Source organism: Manis javanica, chromosome 3 (assembly GCF_040802235.1).
Source record: "Manis javanica isolate MJ-LG chromosome 3, MJ_LKY, whole genome shotgun sequence".
NCBI lineage: Eukaryota > Metazoa > Chordata > Mammalia > Pholidota > Manidae > Manis > Manis javanica.
In genome coordinates this window covers 127,043,699-127,071,372 of record NC_133158.1, presented here as the reverse complement: position 1 = coordinate 127,071,372, position 27,674 = coordinate 127,043,699, and the positions used below count along the sequence as shown (strand labels likewise).

General features: G+C 33.7%; 1 protein-coding gene across 2 annotated transcripts in view; it reads left to right on the top strand.

The window, feature by feature from the left end:
- Window positions 1-27,674, top strand: part of PIK3CA (phosphatidylinositol-4,5-bisphosphate 3-kinase catalytic subunit alpha) — an 80,604-nt gene that overhangs the window by 8,434 nt on the left and 44,496 nt on the right. The window contains exon 1 of one of the 2 annotated variants that reach the window (XM_073232048.1): window positions 25,406-25,895. The exons of the other annotated variant lie outside the window; for it this stretch is intronic. The gene's annotated coding sequence lies outside the window, so the exon portion shown is untranslated. Of the gene's footprint in view, window positions 1-25,405; window positions 25,896-27,674 lie in introns of those variants that run through there. 2 annotated transcript variants of the gene reach the window in all.

Here is a 27,674-nt window from a genome sequence, read left to right as displayed (position 1 = left end):
TGGTTAAGGAATTTTTAGGTGTTCTTCCTCTCCCCAGGAATACAGTTTGGTGAGTTTAAACTCAAAATGTACCAGTAGTTTTTAAGTTTGAAATAAAAGCAGTGGCTAAGAGCTTTTTCTTCAAGTTTAGTATTTCTTAAAAGTGAAATTTTGTGGTCTGGATTACAGAGCTCTGGTCTAAATGTCTGAGGGACTAAGTTACAATTCCAAACCTCTGCTTTGTATTTGTAAAGGGGGAGAGGAGGCAAATGATAATCACATCTTTGCCTCTTTTTCTGCATTGATACAATAGGAATTGTAATATGTTGCTTGCTAAGTAACTCATATAATTAGATCATTTAAATGATCCCAAGTTGCGTGAAATTATTTAAGGAAACTATATACATACTAATCATTATTTTAAACTTATACCTAATATAAGAATAACATGTTTCATATTTGGCTTAACAATTAAATACTCATTTCTTCTGTATAATTTTAGTAGTTAACTTGATAATTTATGTAAGTGGCACTCATTTATAAGAGATTAAGTTTAGTAACCTCTAGCACATAATTAATTGTAGTTGTTACAAAGAAGTCTTTGTGTCAAGGCCAGGATTGCCACTTGAAATAAATGCGGAATTAAAAAAATAATAAGAATTCTTATAGACCATGCTTATCTGGTACACTTCAGATTTCAAATATTTGTGTAGTGGAAGCCAAAGAAGTCAGTGTATTGATGTGAAAAAAGTTGCATTAGGACAGAACCATTCTACTATGATTATAACTTCTTGATAGACTCAGTGGGAGTTAAGAAAAATTGGTGGAGAGATGCATCTTTAAAAGTACTCTAGAAATTTAAAAGAGTATTATAAAGATAATTTTGAGCATTTTTTTTTAACGGGAGGAGACCATGTTTGTGTTAATTCTCGTATCCTCAGAATCTAGCATAGTGCCCAAATGTAGGTGGCCAGTAACCATTAATATTTTTGTGGTTGAATCATAACTGGGAATCAGATTACTTTTCTTACTTGTCAGTGAGTAGCTGTATACTTTAAACTATCTGAAAAGCAGGTAAATTGCTGTGACAGTCTTAGCTGATCATTTGCTGAGTATAGATTTGAAGTATATAAGAAACACTTTCCTGTAAGTTATTGTCTAGTTGCACATTTCTGTTGATACTTGGAGAAATTTTAAACAAAGATTGATACGTTAAGGAGAGGCTGTGTGCTATGATGAAAGGAGCATTAGATCAGAATCTGAAAACCCTGGTTCTATAATGAACTATTAACTAACTGGTTGTTTGGTGGTAGATCTTGACCTTTCAGGATTTGTGTCTTTACATGCAAAATTTCTAAGGTTCTTAACAATTCCAAAACTCTGTGAGATTCCTAGTATTTTAAAGTCTATTTCTGATTTGAGGAAAGAAATAAGCAAACCCTTCCCCTCCCTAGAGGAGGACAATTTATCTCAGTTTGTTATTTCCAGAAACTAAAATCTTTTTGTCTGCCTGGTTATAAATTTGCACATATTTGAAGGTGCTTGTGTAAATTCTGTGGCAGAGACCAACTGCCATCAGGAAAGGATGGACTGGAAAGATTTTTCTTTCTTTCTGAAACCATAGTGACTTTGGAAAATCTAACTTACTGCAGGTGTGGCCAATTTGGTTTCTGGCACTCAGAGCAGTTAAGTGACTGACAGGCACTGAGAGTAGATCATCCATTGTCCACCAGCTGCCAGGGTTGTGAAGGCCAGCAAACCTGTCACAGCACTCTTAATAGCCACTGGCCACCATCCTTACTTGTTGAAGACTTCTAGGAAAATATGTGCCACAATTTCCCTTGGTAACCTGTCCCAGTAGATGGTTTTCAGAAAATGTGTTCTAATCTTAGAAACATTAATTCCAGAGGCATAGTAAGCCTCTTTTTTCTAGATGTATCTATCCTCTGTTGTACAAATATTGGAAAGACTACCAAAATCATTGTCCTTGATCAGAAAGTAATTGTGTGTATGCTGTTGATTTGTTGTTTCTGTAAATGTTCAAATCACTCACCTTCAACTTTTGAGTATTTCTAAACTGCAAACTGGTAATGAGATATTTAGTTATTCCTGAGTACTCATTTTTCAACAAACTAAGCAGATTTCTGTGGCTTACTTTTCTTTGAGAGAGAATGCTTTTCCAAGTACTTTTCTGTTGGACTTATTGCAGGTCTAGACCTGAAAGTACTATTGCATTTTGAAACAATTTACTGCCTTTCAGTTTAAAAAGTGAATTGTGTGTTGTTTCCGAACCCCTTCCAGCCCCCTCTCCTGCCCCATTAGGAGGTTAACTCCTCGGCAAGTGCAAAAATGTAAATCAGCATTAATGGAAAACTGTGGGAAAAAGATTGAAATAGGCACTATTATACTCCCATCTGAAATTGAAACATATATGACAGCAGAGAAAGGAAAAATTATATTTTCAAACCTCTTTTTTTTTGTTATTAATCTACAATTACATGAAGAACATTATGTTTACTAGGGTCCCCCCTTCACCAAGTCCCCCCCACTAACTCCATTCAAACCTCATTTTTATACTTAAAAATGTTAGCAATGACATTTTAAAGTTATTTTCCACATAAAGTTTCTTTAAAATCTAATGACTATTATTATTTGCAGTTGAGACCTTGATAAGCAGCATCTTTAAGTATTTTTGAAAGATATTTATATTCTTTTTCTCTAACTATGTACCACTTGTAAAAGTTGAATGTGACTTTTTTCAAACAACCTCTTTATTTGTCTTAATAATTATTCATAGTAAAACTTGAAGCAGTTTAGAATATTAATAATTTCATTGTATGGAACTCAGTTGTCTCTTCATTTTCTTTTCTCTAGAAGTGGCCAACTTTCAACTTCTGAGTGAATTATGGGACTCCAGATTTCCTCAAAATCACATCGAATCATTTTGACTATTTCTGTACAATAAAATCCAGCTCTTTTTATAGCCATGTGATAGTCACAGACATTATTAATGTACAGCTAAATGTACCTACTGATCTACAACTTCTAAAGAACAGCTAAATGTATCATGCTATGGTCTTTTTGTTGAATATAAATTATCAGACTTATAAATTAGTACATACTTCCTACAAATAATTTTTTCCCCAACCACAATGAGGGCAGGTAATTTAACAACAGGACAGAATATTTGCTTCTCCTAAATATGTCATGCTGATTAAGAGCATGTGCTCTGAAGCCAGACTATCAAAATACTAATTTTGTCACACAGGGCAAGTTATTTAACCTGTCTGGGTTAATATTCTTTGGGTTAATACATAATTTCTCATTTATAAAAGAGGAGTAATAATAGTGCCTACATTTACATATAATAAACCTATTACATATAATAATAATGTAGTGGTTGTACATGAAAGCATAGAACAGTTCCTTAGCACATAGTAAGCACCTTGAGAGCATGAACCATGTCATATTCATCAATTGATTTTGGGGTTTCAATATTATTTGGTGAATTGAATTCTGTTCATTCTGAGGATTTGCTAATGGATCCAGTCTCTAGAGAATGAACAATAAGGTTGCTTTCTAATAAGCTTCTTGACATTACTGCTTGCTTTTTGTTCTGTTAAAACTTTTTAAGTTTCATTCTAGCTCAAGGAATCTGAATTCTATTTCATACCTACTAAGAGAAGTTAATGTATGGAGATTTAGCTTGATAGGAAGGAGGGATTAATGGACAGAAGATGTAAAGTAAATGGATGTGCTTTTTCACATCTAGTCTGATCTTCCTATGGAAGTATTTTCCCTTTTCCCTGTCCTTTCCTAGAATCTCAGAATCTCTGGTAGATATCTTAACAGCACTCTGCCGTTGAAGTAGTATTTGTTTCATGCTACTACATATTCCCTTCTGCTGTCTTTCTTTATGCTGTAAACACAGTAGTTGTATCATAGTGTCACATAGTCCCTATGTTGCATGGCTTTTATAGAATTCTCATGTCATATTTTAAAGTTGTTTTATTTCACTTGCTACGAAGTCTTCATTGAATACAGTATTTATTCTTTTGTATATCATTCTGTTACCTAGTTAACACTGACTAGGCATTGTATAAACCTCACACATAATTTATGTAAAAATAAGGTCTTGTGATTATTTCCATCATTTCAGTATCTAATTCTTTGCCTGTAATCACTAAGGTAGCTACCTGGCATCACTGATAGAAATCTGTGGCATTATCTACCTAGTTTCAGTACTGATGTTGGCACCTTATATAAATGAGACTGTTAGTTCATATGTAAGTTTTTGGTAAACATATGTGAGTATGTTTTTTTAACCTCTTTTTGACAGTTTTGACTAGATTGCTCTTGATGATCACACAAAGTAACAACTATTCTCAAGTTGATGATTCCATAGTCTGTATCTTTCATATACCAAGTTAATAATAATAATAAAATCCACATACTTTTAAGAACTACCCATTATTATTATTATCACTAATTTATATAGATTGCTTTAGAAAGGATCTGTAATTTTTAGCATAATTGTTCAAAATTTTTCATTGTTACTTGGTTTTAAAGAATTATTAAGCATACTTCCAAACATTTTTTCATGGAAGTAAAACTGTATAGAATTTAGTCTTTTGTGGGGTGGTATGCATTATAAAAAAAAATGATAATGGACTGCTCTGATACTGACCAAGTACATTTACTGCCATACTATGTGGTATTGATTAACCTATACATTGAAATTAAGAATTAACTACTTATTCTTAAATGGTATCACAAATAAGTATAGCTAACAACTTGAGGGAGAAAATTTCCTAGATTTTCTAAATGTACATCTCAGTATATTTATTTTGAGTTACTCAGACCAAACTTTAGTATCATGAATTTGGGAAAGGGGAATATCATGAACTTTGTATCACGGACTTTGTATCATCTCCTTTAATGCTCATAGTAGCACTTCAATACACATGTAGTCTCTCCATTTAGGAAACTAAAATTCCACATCTAATCAGTACAGTGGAGTCCCATCACATATAATTTACATAAGTTCAATTATATGTATTCAGCCAAAAGTAAAACCATGACAAAAGTAATCATTTATTACAGTCACATCCCACTACTGAACTTTTGCTTCGAAGTAGACATGAGATCAAAGATATGAATTTGCTGTTGCCTTAGCTGGTCTCAGTGTGTAGGTATGAACACCTCACAGTGTTGAGTATAATCCTATTATTCATACATATCAAATATGAATAACATACATATTATACAGATCTTGGCTAATACTAAGCCTTCAGTGCTCAACCAGAGAAACAGCTGGAATAGAAACTGCTGTTTTGAACTTGCTGAACAATTCTGTTGATTTCCAAGATGGCCTGCAGATATGACCACAGTGAACTATCATGTATGTATGTTCATTCTCTCTGATACATGTGTGCATGTATAAATCTTCTGAATACTACCTATATTGTATATATTACATATGTAATTTTATTGTGTATTCTATATTGCTGTGTGTGTATATATATATGTATATATATATTTATCATATCTTTTATATTTCTGTATAAGGTAGTATACAAAAAATGTGATTGCAACTTATGAGTGATTTAACAGATGTTTCAAGGAAAATGTTTACTCTGTTCATCCACATAGTATGTTTGTGTTGTTTGCCACTGTATACCCAGGGTCTAGCACATTCCCAAGCATAAGGTTTATCAAGTAAATGGGGGGAAATATCCCAGATGGATTATTCTTAAGTCATATTAGAACAATATGGAAATAAAATATAAAACAGAACTATCTCACAACATCTGGTCCTAATATGACCACACTGGACTTAATGTTATATATGTTTCTTTCCTTTCTCCCATCTGTTCTCTTATATATATATATGGATTTGCTAAAGGAAACTCACCCATACTAGGCAGAATTTATTTTCTGCAAACTCTGAGTGGGTTTCTGCTAACTCTTAAGCTTAGCGAAATGGAAAGACTACGAGATAGAAAATGTAAATAAGGTGACAAAATCTACATGTTACTCTCATCTCCTTATGTGGCATTCTTTCCCTTTGTAGAAACACTCACTTTTTGAATGTCCTATCTGATAGGTATGGAGAAGTAGAACATCCCCTAGAACCTTGGAAAGAGAAAAGTGTACCCGAGCTACAATGTGCCATTCTTTCCAGCTGGCCAAAAGACAAGGCTACCAGGCCAAGATGTGATCTCTCTTACATTGGGAGAGAAGAAAAGGTTCGAGGCAGCAAAATAGGACATTTGCTTATAATTCTAGATCAGAACCAGAATATCTAACTTGCCTGCTCACTATGTGATACTGAATAAACCACTTATGTTACATGAGCCTGAAAAGTTGTTACTGGCTGACTAATTACTACTGGAAGAGATGTTTCCAGGGTGCCATGTTCCAGAAATGAGCTTGTGTAAACAAATTTTAAGAATGTAGATAAGTAAATAGCAATTCTAAATAAAATAGGAGCAAAAATAATTAAATAGTTTATTAAGTGTATTTTATGATTACCAAGTAGAATTATTCTAAGAATGAAAAGATGACTAAATATGAAATTTTATAATGCATAGGTCAATAAGTGTGATAAGGTCAATAAAGATATCGGTAAACATGGATAAGAAATTAATACTTTCCTTTTGTCTCTTTAAAAACTAGGGATGAAGAGAAATTTACTTAACAAAGTAATATCAAACTAAAAGCTAAAATGAATAATTAATGGTGAAACACTAGAGAAAATAACCATTAAAAATTTGGAAAGCCACTGTCACTATGCTATTGTATAACATTTTCATGGAAATTCTGACCAATACAATAAGACACGAATTAAAAAGAATGGAGACAAATGACAACAATATTCAACAAAGCAAAATCTGTGGGATGCAGTGAAGGCAGTTCTAAGAGGAAAGTATATTGCAGTACAGGCCTACCTCAGGAAAAAAGAACAATCCCATATGAGCAGTCTAAACTCACAGTTAATGAAACTAGAAAAAGACAAAATAAGGAAACTAGAAAAAGAAGAACAAAGGAGGCCCAAAGTCAGTAGAAGGAGGGACATAATAAAGATTAGAGCATAAATAAATAAAATTGAGAAGAATAAAACAATAAAAAGAATCAAAGAAAGCAGGAGCTGGTTCTTCGAGAAAATAAAATAGATAAACCTCTAGCCAGACTTACCAAGAAAAAAAGAGTCTACACACATAAACAGAATCAGAGATGAGAAAGGAAAAATCACTACGGACACCACAGAAATACAAAGAATTATTAGAGAATGCTATGAAAAAGTATATGCTAGCAAACTGGATAAACTAGAAGAAATGGACAACTTTCTAGAAAAATATAACCTTCCAAGGCTAATCAAGGAAGAAATAGAAAATGTGAACAGACCAATTACCAGCAACGAAAATGAACTGGTGATCAAAAACCTACCTAAGAACAACCCCGCTGGACCAGATGGCTTCACCACTGAATTTTATCAAACATTTAGTGAGGACCTAATATCCATCCTCCTTAAAGTTTTCCAAAAAGTAGAAGAAGAGGGAATACTACCAAGCTCATTCTATGAGGCCAGTATCACTCTAATACCAAAACCAGGCAAAGACACCACAAAAAAAGAAAATTACAGACCAATATCCCTGATGAACATAACATGCAAATTACTCAACAAAATATTAGCAAACCGAATTCAAAAATACATCAAAAAGATCATCCTTCATGATCAAGTAGGATTCATCCCAGGGATGCAAGGATGGTACAACATTCGAAAATCCATCAACATCATCCACCACATCAACAAAAAGAAGGACCAAAACCACATGATCATCTCCATAGATGCTGAAAAAGCATTTGACAAAATTCAACATCCATTCATGATAAAAACTCTCAAAATGGGTATAGAGGGCAAGTACCTCAACATAATAAAGGCCATATATGACAAACCCACAGCCAACATTATACTTAACAGTGAGAAGCTGAAAGCTTTTCCTTTAAGATAGGGAACAAGACAAGGATGCCCAGTCTCTCCACTTCTATTCAACATAGTACTGGAGGTCCTAGCTATGGCAATCAGACAACACAGAGAAATAAAAGGCATCCATATTGGCAAGGAAGAAGTTAAATTGTCCCTGTTTGCAGATGATATGATATTGTACATAAAAAACTCTAAAGAATCCACTCCAAAACTACTAGATCTGCTATCTGAATTCAGCAAAGTTGCAGGATTCAAAATTAATACACAGAAATCTGTGGCATTCCTATACACTAACAATGAACTAGCAGAGAGAGAAATCAGGAAAACAATTCCATTCACAATTGCATTAAAAGAATAAAATACCTAGGAATAAGCCTAACCAAGGAAGTGAAGGACCTATACTCTGAAAACTACAAGACACTCATGAGAGAAATTAAGGAAGATACCAATAAATGGAAACACATCCCATGCTCATGGATAGGAAGAATTAATATTGTCAAAATGGCCATCCTGCCTAGAGCAATCTATAGATTCAATGCAATTCCTATCAAAATACCAATAGCATTCTTCAACGAACTAGAGAAAATCATTCTAAAACTCATATGGAACCACAAAAGACCTCAAATAGCCAAAGCAATTCTGAGAAGGAAGAATAAAGCTGGGGGGTTTATGCTCCCCAACTTCAAGCTCTACTACAAAGCCACAGTAATCAAGACAATTTGGTACTGGCACAAGAACAGACCCATAGACCAATGGAACAGACTAGAGAGCCCAGATATAAACCCAACCATATATGGTCAATTAATATATGATAAAAGAGCCATGGACATACAATGGAGAAATGGCAGCCTCTGGAACAGTTGGTGTTGGCAGAACTGGACAGCTACATGCAAGAGAATGAAGCTGGATTATTGTTTAACTCCATACACAAAAGTAAAGTTGAAATGGATCAAAGACTTGAATTTAAGTCATGAAACCATAAAACTCTTAGAAGACAACATAGATAAATATCTGACTATAAGCATTAGCAACTTCTTCCTGAATGCATCTCCTTGAGCAAGGGAAATAAAAGCAAGAATGAACTCATGGGACTACATCAAACTAAAAAGTTTCTGTATGGCAAAGGACACCATCAACAGAACAAAAAGGCATCCTACAGTATGGGAGAATATATTTGTAAATGACATATCTGACAAGGGGTTAACATTCAAAATATATAAAGAACTCACACGCCTCAACACCCAAAGAGCAAATAACCCAATTAAAAAATGGACAGAGGATATGAAGAGACAATTCTCCAAAGAAATTCAGATGGCCAACAGACACATGAAAAGATGCTCCACATCACTAATCATCAGGGAAATGCAAATTAAAACCACAATAAGATATCACCTCACACCAGTAAGGATGGCCATCATTAAAAAGACTAACAACAACAAATGCTGGTGAGGATGCAGATAAAGGGGAACCCTCCTATACTGCTGGTGGGAATATAAGCTAGTTCAACCATTGTGGAAAGCAATATGGAGGTTCCTCAAAAACCTAACAATAGAAATACCATTTGACCCAGGAATCCCACTCCTTGGAATTTACCCAAACAATACAACTTCTCAGATTCAAAAAGACATATGCACCACTATGTTTATCGTAGCATTATTTACAATAGCCAAGATATAGAAGCAACCTAAGTGTCCATCAGTAGATGAATGGATAAAGAAGATGTGGTACATATACACAATGGAATACTATGCAGCCATAAGAAAGAAACAAATGCTGCCATTTGCAACAACATGGATGGAGCTGGAGGATATTATGCTCAGTGAAATAAGCCAGGCAGAGAAAGTCAAGTACCAAATGACTTCACTCATTTGTGGAGTATAAAAGCGAAGCAAAACTGAAGGAACAAAGTAACAGCAGACTCACAGACTCCAAGAAGCCACTAGTGGTTACCAAAGGGGAGGGGTGTAGAAGGGCATGTGGGGAGGGAAGGTGAAGGGGATTGAGGGGTATTATGTTTAGTACACATGGTATGGGGGATCACGGGGAAAACAGTTTAGCACAGAGAAGGCAAATAGTCAATCGTGGCATCTTACTACACTGATGGACAGTGCCTGCATTGCGGTATGGGTGGGGACTTTATAATGTGTGTAAATGTAGTTATCGCATTGTTTTTTCATGTGAAACTTTCATAAGAGTGTATATCAATAACCTTAATAAGAAATTTAAAAATATAGAAGTAATTAAAATAAAATACCTGGTTCAGTCCTAAAAAAAAGAATAGGAGTGAATACTGAAAAAGAAGCTGCACAATCCCATTTTTTGTGTGGTATGATTGCATTCCTAGGAAAACCAATAGTCAAATGAGAAATTAGAGTTAATGTGAATATAGAGTAAGTAGATTTAAGGCAAATACTTTAAAATCTATAGTTCTCATTTATGATAGCAATAATTGCTTGGAAATACAGAAAAAATCGTAACAATGACAAAATGTAAAATGATGTTAAATGTTTATTATGCTTCAGAAAGAAAGTTAAAAGACTGGGGTGGAGACGGGGTGCATATCATGTTTTCTAAATGGGAAGTTCAACTACAAATATCAGTTTTTCCTCAGGTTAATTTGCAGATTTATCATAATTATATACTTTTAATGTGTTTGAAAAATTAATGTAATAATTTTGTCCAAAAGAAACTAAACAGGTAAAAAGTAAGATAACTTGCAAGTTGCAAACCAAAAGCAATGACAGAGAGCTAAGCCCACAGCTCTATTAGATACCAAAATATGCTATAGAATTAGTAAACGAAAGAGTTGAATATTGGCATAAGCATTGATAGTGAAGTCAGTAAAAGGGAATCAAAATCCCAGAAACAGTCTAAATATAATAAAGGAGTCATCAGAAATCAGTAGGAAAAGGATGACATTCAATAAATGTTTTTTGAAAGTATTAAATAGGAAAACAAAGTCAATTTGAATCTTCCCAACTTCAGTCACAGAAAGCCAGATGTTAATCTTTAAATTTTAAGGTGTCCATACAAATACTTTTGGAAGTACCAAGATTCATGTGGATGAATGAGCAAAGAACTTGGGAAAACAGTTTCATTTACTAAAGAAGAAATGAGAGCAAATGGGAAAATTTTTCCCTGGGCAGACGAAGAAGTGAAACTTTAAGATGCAGTGATATATTTTTACTTTTTGAGTTAGCCAGAAGTTTTTTTCTAATGGTGCTGGTGCTGGTGCTGGTGAAGGTGGCATGAAATATGCTTGCTGATCTTTTTCTATTGGCAGTCTAAGTTGATTCACCTCTTTTGGAAAGCAAGTCAGCAGTTTTTGTGCCTTTAAAATTAACATGCCTGTTAGCTCCATAATTCCATTTTCCACATTATATATAATGAAAATTTAAAACAACTTAAGTATTCAACAAGTAAATTGTGCTGTATCTCCCATAGAAATAGGTAGTCATAGAAGACTGTTATTTATGAAGAATTTACAATAATGTGAGGAAATGTTTCTGAAGTAAAAAAGCAAGATAGAAAATTATTATACTATAAGAGCACTATATACACCAAAGAAATACACTAAAAAATACACGTAGAAAGAAAACTAAAATTAGATCAAAAAATGGTAATAATGGTTGTCTCAGACATATTTTTCGGTTGTACTGTTTTCCTCATTCAGCTCCACACCACTGTATTTTGAGTAGGTACATAGCATAGTCCCAGATCTTAAGATACACCAGTTAGTATTTAAGTGAATGAACTTCTATAATAAGCGTAAGTTATTTATTTATTTTTTTGGTATCATTACTCTACAATTACATGAGGAACATTATGTTTACTAGACTACCCCCATCACCAAGTTCCCCCAACATGCTCAATTGCAGTCATTGTCTATCAGCGTAGTAAGATGTTGTAGAATCACTACTTGTCTTCTCTGTGTTGTACAGCCCTCCCTGTGCCCTCACCCCCTACATTATACATGCTAATCATAATGCCCCCTTTCTTTTCCCCCTCCCTTTATCCCTCCCTTCCCACCCGTCCTCCTCAGTCCTCTCCCTTTCGTAACTGTTAGTCCCTTCTTGGGTTCTATGAGTTTCTGGTGTTTTGCTCCTTCAGTTTTTCCTTTGTTCTTATATTCCACAGATGAGTGAAATCATTTAATACTTGTCTTTCTCCGACTGGCTTATTTCACTGAGCATAATACCCTCTAGCTCCATCCATGTTGTTGCAAATGGTAGGATTTGTTTTCTTCTTATGAAATAAGGTGAATAATATTCTGCTGTGTATATGTACCACATCTTCTTTATCCATTCATCTACTGATGGACACTTAGGTTGCTTCCATTTCTTGGCTATTGTGAATAGTGCTGCGATAAACAGAGGTGCATTTGTCTTTTTCAAACTGGGCTGCTGCCTTCTTAGGGTAAATTCCTAGGAGTGGAATTCCTGAGTCAAATGTTATTTCTATTTTGAGTTTTTTGAGGAACCTCAAGCATAAGTTACTTTTACACTGAAAAAAATGAGAATACAATACACAGCTAAGTTAAAAAAAGGAAAAATGGGGGAAGCACTCCAGGAAACAACCTGAATAATAATTTCTTAGATTTCCAGTTTTCAAAATTTCATTTTATGTGATCCTTTTCTGTTAGTAATATCATCACTTGCCTTAGTTAGGAATTTCTGTGAATCTTGACTCTGTCCTCTCAGACCTACCAAATCCAGCTGATCACCAATTATTCGATATTTTGTCTTGGAAATGACTTGATTTCATCTTCATCTTTTCTCATAGCCACTTCCTTAGTTTAGTCCTTTCTTGTATCACTGAAATATACCAAACAGCGTCTAACACTTTTCTCTCTTCTTCTCACAGTGCTGCCAAGATTATCAGACATGTAAATAACCAGCAGAATTTTGTGAACGTGCTATAATAAATAGGTTCTAGGTGAGCAGGGGAAAGATTGACACTGCTTTCACGCTGCTGCCAAAATATCACTCACCTGATAATACAAAATTGATCTACTTAAAGCTTAGTAATTCTTTGTGGCCCACATTGCTGCTTCTCAAGCTTTGGGTATATAGGAATCTCCCCCAGGAACTTCTTAAAATGTGGATTACTCAAACTCTAGAAATTTTTATTCAGTTTATCAATGGGCCTAGGAGTGTGCATTTTAACAAGGCTTTCCATTTCTGATCCTCGTGCATGTGATTCTAGGGCAAGATTTTGAGGAATACTGACCTAGGAATGAAGTGCAGCCTCATGGATTTACAATCATTCACCTCACGATTTGGCACCAGCCCACTTTTCTACATACATTTTCTATTCCCTTACTGAACACCCGGCAGTCTAATCATTCTGAACTGCCTCTAACTCCCCGAGACTTTTGTGGACTTGTGTGCTTATGCTCCTGCTGTTCTTTCTGTGCAGAGCCCCTTTTGCTATTGCTGCTCTTACTCAATGACTTGTTGCCCTGGCACACTATCTCCAGTGTCTGTGAAAGGTGTTCCTGGACTCACTCTCCTAGACAGAGTTGATCTCTCCCGCCTCTGTGTCTCCATAGCTTCTATTTATTACAACACACGCAGTAAGTTTTGCTTATTTACATATCTGTCTTCCTCAGTAGCATGAGCCTTTTGAAGTCAGGGATGTCATTTTATTTATCCTGTACCTGTAGCATAAAGTAGGCACATAATAATTGCTTAGTAAATGTTTGTTGTATGATTAACAATCCAATAAAAAAGGTAGGGAAAGAGTGATTATTCCCATATTTTCAGTGAGGAAAATGAGGTTGTAAGAAGTTAAGTGTTTACCTACAATTACCCAGCTTATAAGCATAGAGTTGAGATTCCCATCCAAGATATCTGGCTGCTTTTCTGGTTTTGGCTTTACAGGAAAGATAGACCATAACAGTAAAATTACACACACACACATACACCCCTACAGGAAAGATAGACCATAACAGCAAAATTACACACACACACCCCTACAGGAAAGATAGACCATAACAGCAAAATTACACACACACACACACACCTACAGGAAAGATAGACCATAACAGCAAAATTACACACACACACACCTACAGGAAAGATAGACCATAACAGCAAAATTACACACACACACGCACACGCACACACACACCTACAGGAAAGACAGACCATAACAGCAAAATTACACATACACACACACACACACCCACCATCTAAGCATTTTCCCCCTGCTCACATACTTGTTGATCTTTTATCATGTTCGGTGGATAAAAAAAAACTTTATCATTAAGGTGTCTTAATAAACTTTCGTCGTATTCACACTGGATATTAAGCTATTTTTCTGTTTCACATCCAACCTCCTATGTATACTCTGCTCTGTGATGCTTATTTGTATCTCTTGCAGAAGCCATATTATAGTACCTAATGGGCTGTCCACAAATATTTGTTTAATTAAATTCAGTTGATGTTTATGAAAGTAATATTTTATTCTGTGACAGTTGAGACAAAAAGCTATGTATGTGTAAGTATTCATATAGATTTCAATCATTTTTTAAAGCTCGATTTCCGAAGTTTAGATGTGTTTAGCCTAGCTATAGACTTCACTTTTAAGGTGTTGATGGAAATCAACCACCAGCTGCAAAGTTCAGCTCCAGTATGCTATAGAATACATGAAGCTGTGGCTTAAACCAAATGTTAGCAATGAAATAGTTAGTAGCAACTGTTCCTTTAAAAGAAACATTTTAGGTAATTAGAGTCATCTTGTAATAAATATCCTTATACCCAGCTGTCAGCTTTTTACTTTTTCTGCCACTATTTCTGGAGCTGAAATCAAAAAAATGGAAATAAGGATGCCATACTTTGAAATACACTAAACACTTGAAAAACCATTGTATTTTTCACATGGAGTTCCTTAGTAGGTGTCTCAAAAGATTTTTATAAAAAGGAAATACCTATAATAAACTCCCCAATACTAGGCTGAAATATATACATTAATAAATAATAGCATTTGAGAAATTGAAGAATTGCCTCTATGAATAGCCATGGGATTTGAAGGTTTTAAAGTGTATTTGAGCATTTTAATTTCAGTTTTGAAATTCTCTGCTGCTGTTTCTTAATTTTGTTACCAAATTTAGTATCTCACTATCCTTTCATTTTCCTTTTCTTTACCTTTTTATTATCTTCCTGCTTTTAATATACTCAAATCTCCATTTTCTATAACAGCAACTTTCAGTAATGCTCCTGATTGCCCAGTACGTTAGATAACAATGGTAGTACCATTTTTCCTTTCAGTTTTTCTCCCGCCCTTCCACAATACATTATATATATGACTACTTTTTACATTGTCAAGTAGTGATAACATTTACGTTCTGTTCTATAACCGTACTAAAATTCTCTTATGTTTTGACTATAGGTAGGCTTTAATAGTTGAAAAACTAAGTATATTTAATATGATTATGTAAAAATATTCTACTTCACAACCAAGTAGAATACTAGGATTAGATTTCTTTCCATGTTCAACATCGTGAGCCACAACAAATATTCTTAGCATTCAGGTCACATGGTTCTTCTTTTCGTACACTCTACAAATTGCCCAAAATTTTGCTGTTTTCATTCATATTTTGAGCTTGATTTTATTATACATTTTTGTTTTTTCCCTTAAGTTCAAATTGCCTCTTTTTTCCAATGTGGAAACAAACATATTCTTCAACATGTCATTAATACTTCATGAATCCTCATTTCCTGTGTCTGTTGCTTAGAACCTCTTGTAATCTTTTTCCTGAACACTTCTACTTGGACCACACAGATTTCATCTTCTGGTTTGGGCTTATTACTTTCTACAATTTGTAAAAGTATCCTAGCATTGCTTTTTAAAATGTATTTTTGTTATTTAGCCAGTGAGTCAGTTCCACCATTTCTAGCATATTTAATATCTTCCTTTTCCTTGACTTCCATCTTTGGTTGGCTGGAGTAATAATTCAAGTGCTTTAGAATTGGTTCATGGGAAATAAAACCCATGGAAATACTTTATTTTTTCTTTGTACATGATAACTTGCTGCATGTAGCATTTCCTGGTCAAATTATTTTCCAATAGATTATAATTACTGAATAGTTTTTCATTCCTGCTGTTATTGATGAGAAGAGTATTACCAGTTTTTGCCTATTACCTATTTTTTTCCCCATGAAAGCTCTTAAGCTTTTTTACCTTTTGTTGTGTAAAATATATACACATACACACACATCCTGCTCAGTGGTCCCTTTTAATTTGAACATGTATGTCTCCAACTTGAAAATTTTTAATTTTATTTCTTTATTTTCCTTTCTTCCATTTTTCTCTTTTTTCTTCTGGAATAAAAGCTTTTCTTATATCTGTTTACCCCTTGTTTTCAATGTATGTTTTTTTGCTCTATGTTCCAGCAATTTTTTTTGAAAATCCAATAGATGAAATTTATTATTTAACTTGCATTTTTATTATTAATAAATACAAGTAATTTTTGTATGTTAATGGCCATTTGCATTTATTTTTCTATGAATTCTCAGTTATACCTTTTGTTCATTTTTTAATTGAATTGTTCCTGTTTGTACACTGGGATTTCTCCCTTTCTCAGTTATATGAGTAGCAAATAGATTTGACTAGTTTCTCTTGTCCTTGCCTATAGCATTTTCCCCCTACATACAGGAATTTTTCTTACATAGTTGCATTGATCAGTCTTGTCTGTATGGCATCTCTATTTCACTTAGAAAAGACTTTCTCACACATAAGAGGGTTATCTCATGTTTTCTTATAGTACTATCGTGGTTTTATTTTTAAATTGTGCTTGTAATATTCTAAGTAACATTTATTTTAATGTAAGGTATAAATTGGGAACCCACTCCTATTTTTTCAAGTGTCCAGTCAGTTGTTCCAAATGTTTTTTTCCCTATTAATTTGAGATCACAGCTTTATCGTATAATATATTCTGTGTCTCTCTTTGAATTTTCTGTTCTATTATGTTGATCTGACTCTTCATGATCTATATTTTATCATTATAATTATTGTAGTTTTGTGATGTGCTTTAATATCTGGTAAGGCTAAATCGTTCACTCCCCCTGCTTTTTCATCTACTCTCCTTTTTTCTGGGTTTCCTGCAATTTTTTTTTTTAACATTAGAGTCAGCATGGTAAAATCTGTACATATGAATACTATTGGTGTCTTATTGGGCTCCTGTTACATGTATAGATTATTTAATGGAGAGATGACATCTTTATGAATTTGACTCTTCTTATCAAAGAATATGATACATTTTTCCATTCCTTCAAGTCATTTATGTTACACAGTAGCATTTTCAAATTTTGTTTATATATCTTAAAACAGTAAAAATTCATTCTTTCTTCCTCCAAATGGTTAGTCACTTCTACCAGGTCCATCTATTAAATAAGTCTCACTTAAAGACTGGGATTTTTCCTACACAAAATTGCAACTAGTTCTAGGGTCATTTCTGAACTCTGTTCTGTTCCCTGGATCTTCAGGGGTATATATATAGTTTTAACTATAGATGCTATTTTTATAACTGAGGTGTTAATGTCTGTTAAGGCTAGTCTCTCCTCTTTACTTCTATTTCAAACATTTAGTGTACTAAACACTACTATAAAACTTCTTATGTTGTTTTACAGGCTCTGTCTCACACATACAAAGAAAATTACAGGCCAGTCTCACGTGAAGTACTAGCTATCCTAAATAAAATATTAGCTAATGGGTTTAATAGTTTGTCAAAACACATACCCCACAATAATTGCATTTAGTATAGAAATGCAAGGGTCATTTTAATGTTAGGAAATCTGTAACACATATACACACGTTCTCTCTCTGTCTCGGTCTTTCTCTCTCTCTCTCTTTCTGTCTCTCTCTCTCTCTCTCACACACGCCTTAGTAAAATAGAAATAGAAAGCTATTCCTTGACTTACTAAAGAATAGATATCCGAAACCAGGAACTTCAGTCAGACTTGATAATGAAAGATTCACATTCCATTCATGTCATGAGTAACATAAAGAGCAATCAGTAGCTGTTTTCTCACTTTTTTGTGTGTTGATGTAAATGCTAATAGACAAGGGAATGAAAAATGGGTATAATAAGAAAGGAGGAGACAAAGTATTGTTTGCAAATTTTCCTTCCCATATCCATTTCTGTCTTTCCTGACTGCTCACTCATATTCTTTTCCCTATGATATAGCCAATGTCCATAACATTGGATTAATTCTAGGGGGAGAAAATGAGGGGGGATATAGGAATATATATTTATACATACTTTTGAATCCAGATTTTTTATTTTATTAGTTAGAATTATAATAAACATTTTCTTAAATTTATTGTCATATTGCTCTTTAAAGTTTTTACTTAATTTTCATCAAAATAAATGCATCTTCTAGTAATGACAGCATGAGGAAACTGGGTGATTTCCCCTCCATAGAAAACAAGCATAAGAATGTTAGAGTAACTATATTAATATCAGCCCAAATATATTTTAAAACAAAGAGCAATAAAGAGGGACATTTCAAAATTATAAAGGAGTGAATATAGCAGGAAAATATTTAAAATTCTGAATATACATACACTCAATAGAGGCACAATATACTTGAAGCAAAAACTGACAGAAGTGAAAAGAGAAATGGGCAACTGAGTATTTAGAGTTGGAGATTTCAGTACTCTTTTCTCAATAGCTGATCAAATAGACAGAAAAACAAGATATAGAAGATTTGAATAAGAATCAACCAACATGACCTAATGGACATCTACAGAATACCACACCCCAACAAGACATTGAAAGTAGATTTGAAACATTCATTAGGATGAGTATATACTGGCCCACAAACATAAAATATGTTAATAAATATGAGAAGATTGTTTGAAATTATGCAGCATTGTTCTGCAACCAGAAAGGAATAAAATTAAAAGTAAATACCTGCCCAAAAAAAGAAAGAAGAAATATCCCCACATATGTGGATATTAAATGATAAATTTCTAAGTAACCCATGGGCCATGGGTGAAAGAATTTACAGGAGAAATTAGAAAATATTTCTAACTCAATGAAAATAAAAATGCAACATAGCAAAATATTAATATGTAGCTTAAGTAATGCTAAAATTTCCTTCTGTAAAAGAAATGTATAGCTTTAAATGCTTGTACTAGAAAAGTCTAAAATCAGTTGTCTAAGCTTTTTCCTTTAAGAAGGTAGAAAGGAATGAGTAAATAAATCCAAAGGAAACAGAAGAAAGGAAATAATGAAAGACCAGAACAGAAATTGAGGAAATAGAAAATGGAGAAAAATAAATGAAATAAAAAGCTAATTTTTTAAAGAGTTCAATAAAATTGATAATCCTTTAACTAGAATGATCAGGAAAAAAGAGAGATGTAAATTAACAATGTTTGAAATAAAAGAATGTATATTATTACAGATACTTAAAAAGATAAGTAATACTATGAATAACTTTATACCAACCAATTTGACATCTTAGATGAAGTGGAAAATTTTCTTGAAAAATACAAATCACCAAAACTGACTCAAGAAAAAACAGAAAAATCAAAGTAGACCTATGTAAAGAAATTCAACTTGTAACTAAAAACCTTCCTTGAACAACAACAACAAAAAGCCCCATTGGAATAACTGGTAATTCTGGCAAACACAAAATTAAGAAAAAATACCAATCTACCCAAGTTTTCAGAAAATACAGGAGTAAAGAGAATGTCACAATTTTATGATGGCAGTACATGAATACCAAAGCCAAATAAAAATACAATAAAAGAAATAAAATTAAAGAAAATACATACAATTAAACAAGATTAGCAGCCAATATTCCTCATGGACATAGACACAAGTCCTTAACAAAATATTAGCATATTAAATCTACCAATATATAAAAAGTATAATACATCATGGTCATGTGGGATTTATCTCAGCAATGCAAGGCTTCTAAAAATCAGTTAAATGTAATGCACTATGCTGATTAAGATAAAGTTGAAAAACCATAATCATCTCTATAGATGCACAACATGTATTTGACAAAATTCAAAACAAACTTACAATAAAAACTCAGTAAACTAGGAATTGAAGGTAACTTACTCAACCTCATAAAGTATGTCTGTGAAAAAACAACTGACATCATACTTAATGGAGAATAATTTTATGCTTTCCACTTAAAATAAAAAAGTAAGGATGTTTACTCTTATTATTTACACTTTTATTCAACATACTGGAATTCCTAGCTTGTACAGTAAGACAAGAAAAAGAATATACAGAATAAAAAGGAAAAAGTAAAACTTTTATTCATAGGTGATCTGTATGTAGAAAATTCTAAGGAATCTATAAAAAAAAGAAAAAGCTAATAGAACTAATACACAAATGTAGCAAGACTATAAGGTAGAAAATAATAATTGTATTTCTGTACTACCAATGAACAACCCAAAAATGAAATTTAAAAAACAAAAACTACAATGGCATTGTATAATTACTTAGAAATAAATTTAATAAAAGATATGCAAAACCTGTACACCGAAAACTGCAAAATATTGCTGACAGAAATTAAAGAGGACCTATAATTGAAAGATATATACCATGTTCTTGAATTGGGAAACTGAATATGGTTAGGATCATGAATAGATCAATAGAGTCAGTGTGATCCCAATCAAAATTTTTTGTCTTTCTCATAGAAATTGACAAGCTGTTTCTACAATTAATATGGAAATGAAAAGATATAAAGCAGCAAAAAAAAAATTTTTTAAGTACAAAATCTGAGGACTCCTTGGTTTTTAGACTTGCTATTAAGTTACAGTAGTCAAAATAGTATAGTATTAGCATAAGGATAGACATATAGGTGAATGGAAGAAATTTGAGAGTCTAGAAATAGAACCATACTTAATATAATTGATTTTTACAAAAATGCCAAGGTAATACACAGGGGAAAGAATAATCTTTTCAAAAAATGGCGCTAGAATAACTGGATATCCATTTGGAGGAATTTTTAACAGATCCTTAACTGCACACCAAACCCCAAAATTCAGTCAAAATGAATTTTAGACCTAAATGTAAATACTAAAAATATCATGCTATGTGAAAGAAGCAAAATATTACGTACTGTTGATTTCTAGAATAAAACTGTAGTGGCAGAAACCAGATTAGTAGTTACCTAGGCCCAGTAGTAAGAATAGAGATTGACTACAAAGGGAAGAACTTTTAGGAGTGGATAATTGGGCAGTTTTAAAGTTGATTTGGTGGTAATTTTCACAACTGTATACATTCACCAAGACTCGTCAAACTGATTTTTAAATGACCTCAAAAAAAGATATAAAAATAATAGGATCATGTGGCTTTAAATTATTAATGAAAGGTTAACAAAAACAGCAGTTTAGTACCCTTTCTTCCTCCCATCCTCTCCCCCTAACTTGTCCCATGTCATTCTTAAGGAAAAACACTTCCCACTATTTTAGCTCCTCCTGGTTTTTACTACCTTATAATAATAGGGTATACAGTTATCTCTTGGTCCACCAATATTTGGCATTCATTAATTTCCTCTTACATAATTTTAACTCTCTAAATTTTTTCCTTTGCCTTATCTTGTCATCCTGATATATTAATTGTAACTGGTTAAATCCACACTTTCATTATTATGACCATGTAAGTAGTGTTCAGAAATGAAGCAAGTAGTACATTTGGTTATATCTTCTCTGATACAACTTTGTTGTTGTTTTAATTAAGTAATTGCCTCATTTAAAGAATTTGCTTCCTTCCCTTTGTATCTTTGGGTTTGTCTTTCCATAGGTTTCAATCCATCTTTGTAATAACATAGTAACTTTCACCTGTGAGATAATTAGTTTGGTTACTTTCATAAGATACTCTTAGTAGAGCTTCATTTTTTCCGATTTAATCTTGACTGCTCCCTAAGGCTCTTTCACAGCTGTTCTCAAAAGACTTGTGTTTGCTCTAATTCTGGAAATTCCCTACACCTGCTTCCTGTGTTGAAACCTTGATTTCCTGCACCCCATACCTTCATGGTTTACTCCCTCATTTACAGGAGCATATCCTCTAGTGGCTTCCTTAATAGGGGTACTGAGAGGTAAATTTTTCGAGATTTTTACATACCTGTGTATGTCATATTCTGCTCCTACATTATGTGATATTTTAGGCTAGTGTAGAACTCTAGGTTCAAAATCATTGTTACTTAGAATTTTTAAAGTATTACTCTAATCCTGTAGCTTCCAGTTTTGCTATTTAGTGGTCCAGTGCCATTCTGGTTCCTGATCTGTTATTTGGGTATTTATTTTTTTTCTCTTTGGAAGTGCTTGTTATCTCCTCTTATGCCTGGTGTTCCGAAATTTTATGGTACTGTACCTTGGTGTAGGTCTTTCTTTTTTTCATTTATTGTGCTGTGTGCTGAGTGGGTCACTGTTTTCTGCAGACTTAAAATTCTTAAATTCTTGGAAATTTTCTTGCCCTATTTTTTAAAGAGTTTTTTCGCCACTATTTTCATCATTTTTCCTGGAATTCCTACAAGTCAGATATTAGACTTCCTCAATTGCTTTTTCTAGTTTTTTACCTTTCCCGCCTCTTAACTCATCTCTTTCTTTTTATTCTGCCTTCTGGAAAATTGCCTTGACTTTAACTTCAAACTTGTGTTAAATTTATTTTTCAGCTCTTATACTCTGTTATTAATGGTCCCTCTTGTGGTTAATGGTGCAATATTTCCTCTTTAGAATATTTTAATTAGTTTTGTTAACGTATCTTCTGTCCCATCATTCTGTTTCTCAGTACTACTGTTTTGGTCTCTGTCTTTAATATTGGAGATTTTGCTCAGATACATAAAGATCCTTGGCTGTCACTCATGTTTAAAAGGCATTAAAAGCTGGTTGAAAGCCCTGAGTTTGAGTGCAGAGCTCTTTCTTGTCTCTTCTTGGTGGACTATGGTGTAGGAAATCCCTAAATATCATGATCTTTATCTAGGTTAGTCAGTTTGGGATCCGTTTAAAACTGAAGAAAGTCTGCAATCTCCTGTGTGGGGATGCTTAAGTTCGAGAGCTGTACTGAAGAAAGGGGCTTTGGGTCTCATTAGACTTTCACATAATCCTCTGGTTTTAGTCACTACCCATATCTACCTCTGTGTCTATTTAATCCCAAAGTCTCCTGGGTTTAGTTTTTCCAGAAATTGTGCCTTCTGATTTTTGAAGAATTGGGAAGTTACTGACTATACTAAGTACAGATGGAGAACTGGAGTTCTGATAGTTCCAGGTATCTCAGACATGACTTTATCTGAGGTTCTGTGAGAATTGGCTTGCTTTGTACTTATAGGTACTTACATTTAATATTCCTCACCTCACTTATCATTCTTTTTTTTTTAACCTGTCTCTATAATATGTAGGGTTACAGTTTTCTGGCTTCATCAAAGAAGATGTTTGTTTTCTCTTACTCTTTTTATTTAAGAGTGATTGGGGGCACAAAGGTCTTTACTGTGATCTTTACCCTGTTTTGAAAATACAGTGTTCTGCAGCACTTCCCCCCGCCTCCTTACTGTATCTTCGTGATCTTTTCATATCAGTACATACAGATATACACATTCATTTTAATAGCTGTATAATGTTCCTTAAAATTCTTTACTTTAATTGTTTTTTTCCTATTAATGAATATTTGGGTTAGCTCCAGTCTTTGCTTTCATGAACATGACCTCAATGAGTATTCTTTAACCTACTTTTTGGTGAATTTTTACAAGTATATCCATAAAATAAATTACTAGTGGTGGGATCTCTAGTCTAAGAATTGTGCATTTAAAATTTTGAACCATATTGTCAGATTGTCTTCTAGAAAATTTACATATCCACCAACAATCTGAGAGTGCTGTCTTTGCAGTAATAGGTTTCATCAAGCTTGTTTTCATAAGTAAAAAATGGGAATGTAACATTGTTTTTAATTGCATTTTTAAAATTATTAATTTCTTAAGCCTATCCATCTAAATTTCCTTTTCTGCAAACTGTGTAATGTTTTCTATTCATCTTTTTCTTATTGACTTGTCTGGAGTATTAGTAAATTACAAAAAAAATTTTCTCTTTGTCACATGTGTTGCAAATATATCTTCCCACTTTGCCAGTGGTCTTTCAGTTTGGTTTGTAGTAATTTTTCCAGACCAAAGTCTTTTATTTTTTTTTGGTCATATTCATCCATCTTTTTCTGTATGGCTTCTCAGTATTATTGCATTAATATATAAATAAACCATAGGGTTCCTTTAACCTGTTATATAATTGGAAGAGAGTAACCCTTTCAGAAAATTAACCGAAAATTTCACTTATCTAGAAATAAACTTAATAAGCTATAGCAGAACTTAAATGAAGAAATCTTTTAATACTCTACTGAAAAGACAAAGATTTCTTAGGACACAAAAAGCACTAGTCATAAAAGAAAATTAGGTAGCTAGGATTGATCAAAATTAAGTTTTGTCATCAAAAGCCAACATTAGGAAAGTGAATAGACATGCCACAAAATAGGAAAAAAATATTCTCAGTACAAAATAAGGACAAAAAAAAACGTGTGTCCAGAATATCTAGAAAACTCTGAAGTCAAAACTTTTTTAAAAAAATCACCTACCTAATATAAGAATTGGTAAAAGACTCAGATATTTCACAGAAAATGTAGCCATAAGCACATGGAAAGATTTTCAACATCATTAGTCATCAGTAAAAGCTAGAGATAACTACTACATACCCACTAGAATAGCTAAAAAAAACGATACCATTAAGTAGTTATGAGGATGTAGAACAACTGGAACTCTCATTCACTGCTGGTGGGAATGCAAAATGCACTTTGGAAAATTGGTAGGCAAATTCATAAAGTTAAACATAACGTTTACCTTACCTGTTGGGAGGTAAGCTCACTACCAAGTTGATGGTTAGAAGTACTCAGAGAACTTAATTAGCATGTAATCATACTTATGGCTGTGATTTCTTAGAGCAAAAGAATACAAAGCACAGTCAACAAAGGAAGAGGTGCATGGGAAGAATTCCATGGGAGCCAAGGTGCATGCTTTCAGGTTCTTCTAGTGTAATCATGCAAGATACACGTACTTCCTCCAACAAGGGGTTGAGAAGTGTGAAATGTAGCCAATCTAGGAAAACTTGTTAGATTAAGTGTACAAGTATTTTATTAGAAGCTGATCCTTCTGCCCAGCACATACCCTCATTCCAGAGGGAAAACAAGTATTCAACATAAATCATATTGTTTTTATAAACAATTTAGGCAGTGAACAGCCCTTATCAGTTAAGGGATGGGAATCCTCTTAAAATCCAAAATCCTGTTCCCAGTTACCATTCAAGGGCCAATTTTGCAAGCAGACCTCTTGAAGAATAAGCAATTAGTCTGCACACCATATAACAGCATTTCGCTACTAAGTATTTATCAAAATAAATAAAAGTATATGTCCATGTCTTCCCAATTGATTTCAGCCCCAGGCAAGTTCACTATGGAATCAATAAGACCGAAAAATGAAGATGGAACATTCTTGGGGTGAAAGGGTTTATACCCAACTATTCCCATGGTGGCAGGTCAATCACTAGAAACCCGTCAACTCAAGTGGAGCAAGTCTGCATGCAGCAAGCCGATCTCTGCCTCTGGGCCTCTCTACCCCCATAGCCATCTCAGTATCTGTCCTCAGAGCTGCCACCACTCCAGTCTCTGCTCTCCTGCAGCCATGTGGCCATGCCACCCTGTCGTCCCAGAGCACTGGGCAGAGCTGTTTATATAGAGTCAGTAAAAACATATTGCCCGCACATGCATAGTGAGCAGGCTGACCAGGGCCAGGTAAGAATCCTGGCCATAGGAACCTTCACTTTATCCACAGTCCGCTAAATCAAACAAACAAAAAACGGATGGAAGAATGTTCATGGGCAAAACTGGAAACAGTCCATATATTCAACAACTGAAGAGTAAGATTAAGTAAGTTGCAAGTATATTTTTACTTACTGCTTAGTGATTAAAAAGAACTAATGACTGATACTTTAATAACATGTATAAATCTCAAATACAATATGTTAAGCCAAACATTAAAGAATATACACTGTATGATTGAATTTATATGAAGTCAAGACAAAAGTAATCTATAATTACAGAAATCAAAATGTTATAATCTGGGAGTAGAGAGAGAATTAATTGAAGAAGAGCATGAAGGAATGTCCTGGGGCAATAGGAATGTTCAATACTGGGGTAATCAGATGTAAAAAGTGTCAAAAGTCAGCAAACTCACTGCAATATGTGCAGATGATTGTATGTTACTTACAGTTCAGTTGAATACTGAGGCACATTGAAAAACAGACTTAGTTAAGTGAAAATACACACTTGGATAGGAAGAAAATCTTGTTAAAAATATGAGTTCTCCCTAAAATAGTATAAATCGTGTTCTCAATCAAAATACAAAGTTTTGCTCTGATGTTTGTTTTTGAATTTAACAAAATAATTCTAAAATTCATCTGAAATTAGAAGCCATGTTTAATGAGACTGAAGGGATTGTGGGGAAGGCCTTTTGGGCTGAATTTAAAGGGTAAGTATGATTGAAATGGCAATACATGGGAATAGATGTAGAAAAAAGATCATGGACCCTATTTTCAAAGGCAAAGAAAACTAAAAAGAAGAGACTGATCCAGTAAAATTAGAGCTCAGAGTGTGGGGGAAAGAGAGTGAGGGCAGAGCATAATCATAATGATTGGTGAGGCTTTGAGTCTAAGCTATATACTGTACATACTAGAGATTCATTGTATTATTTTGAATAATAGTGTAATTAGATAGGTGTTTTAGGTAGTCAGTTCAATGAACTGAGGGTGCGAGAAATTGAATATTGTATACTTTCAAGGCTTTTTGTCTTAGTTCATAATGCCCACTTAAAATCTGCTCTGCCCCTCTCATTCTGTACCTGTTATAAATTTTTTTCATTCATAAAGTGCCTCTCCTTTAAATAAACACATACACACACAAAGTCACTAAATTTTGCCTTATAGATTATAAGGTAATAAAGGTCAGAAGTCTGTCCTTTTCACCATCATTTATACACTTATGAATAATTTTTTCTCCTCTCTTTTCCATCACCCATCCCACTTTAATTGCCAGTGTCTTATAGATAACATTGACTGTAATGAATGGTTGTTGAGTTAAGGATAGGTTAGTGTTCCATATGAGAACTCTTTAAGGTCTAATAGTGATAGAGAGGATGGCTGGGGGGAAAAAATGAATTTGATAGCAAATTCAGTGAGTAGAAGTGACATCATGCAAGAGGTTCTAACCTTGGAGATTAAGAGAGTGGTGATGTCATGAAAAATGCCCACATTTCAGTAACAAGCAGACTAAGAGGTAGCAACAAAGAAGCAATCAGAGGAAGCCCAAAAAATATTCCACTTTTTATTGGGGAAGTTGGGGGGGTGGGGGAGGCCTTAATTAGATCATTACATTAGTAGTTCCTCACCTTTGTACCTTTTACCTTTCAATTATGAAGCTGTTTTAAGATGTGTATGAATGAAATATAAGTTCATATAAAATATGAACCTGAGAACTTTTTAACATTTAACATTATGGAAATAAATGCCCATGTTTAGAATGTTCTCTCTTTATATCATAGTGATTTTGTAATAGATGCTCAAATAGGTTCAGGGGTCGGGGGTGTGTGTCTGTGTGTGTTTGTATTTTGTCCTGGGAAAATGACATCCTAAAAGGATAAAAGAGCAGTAT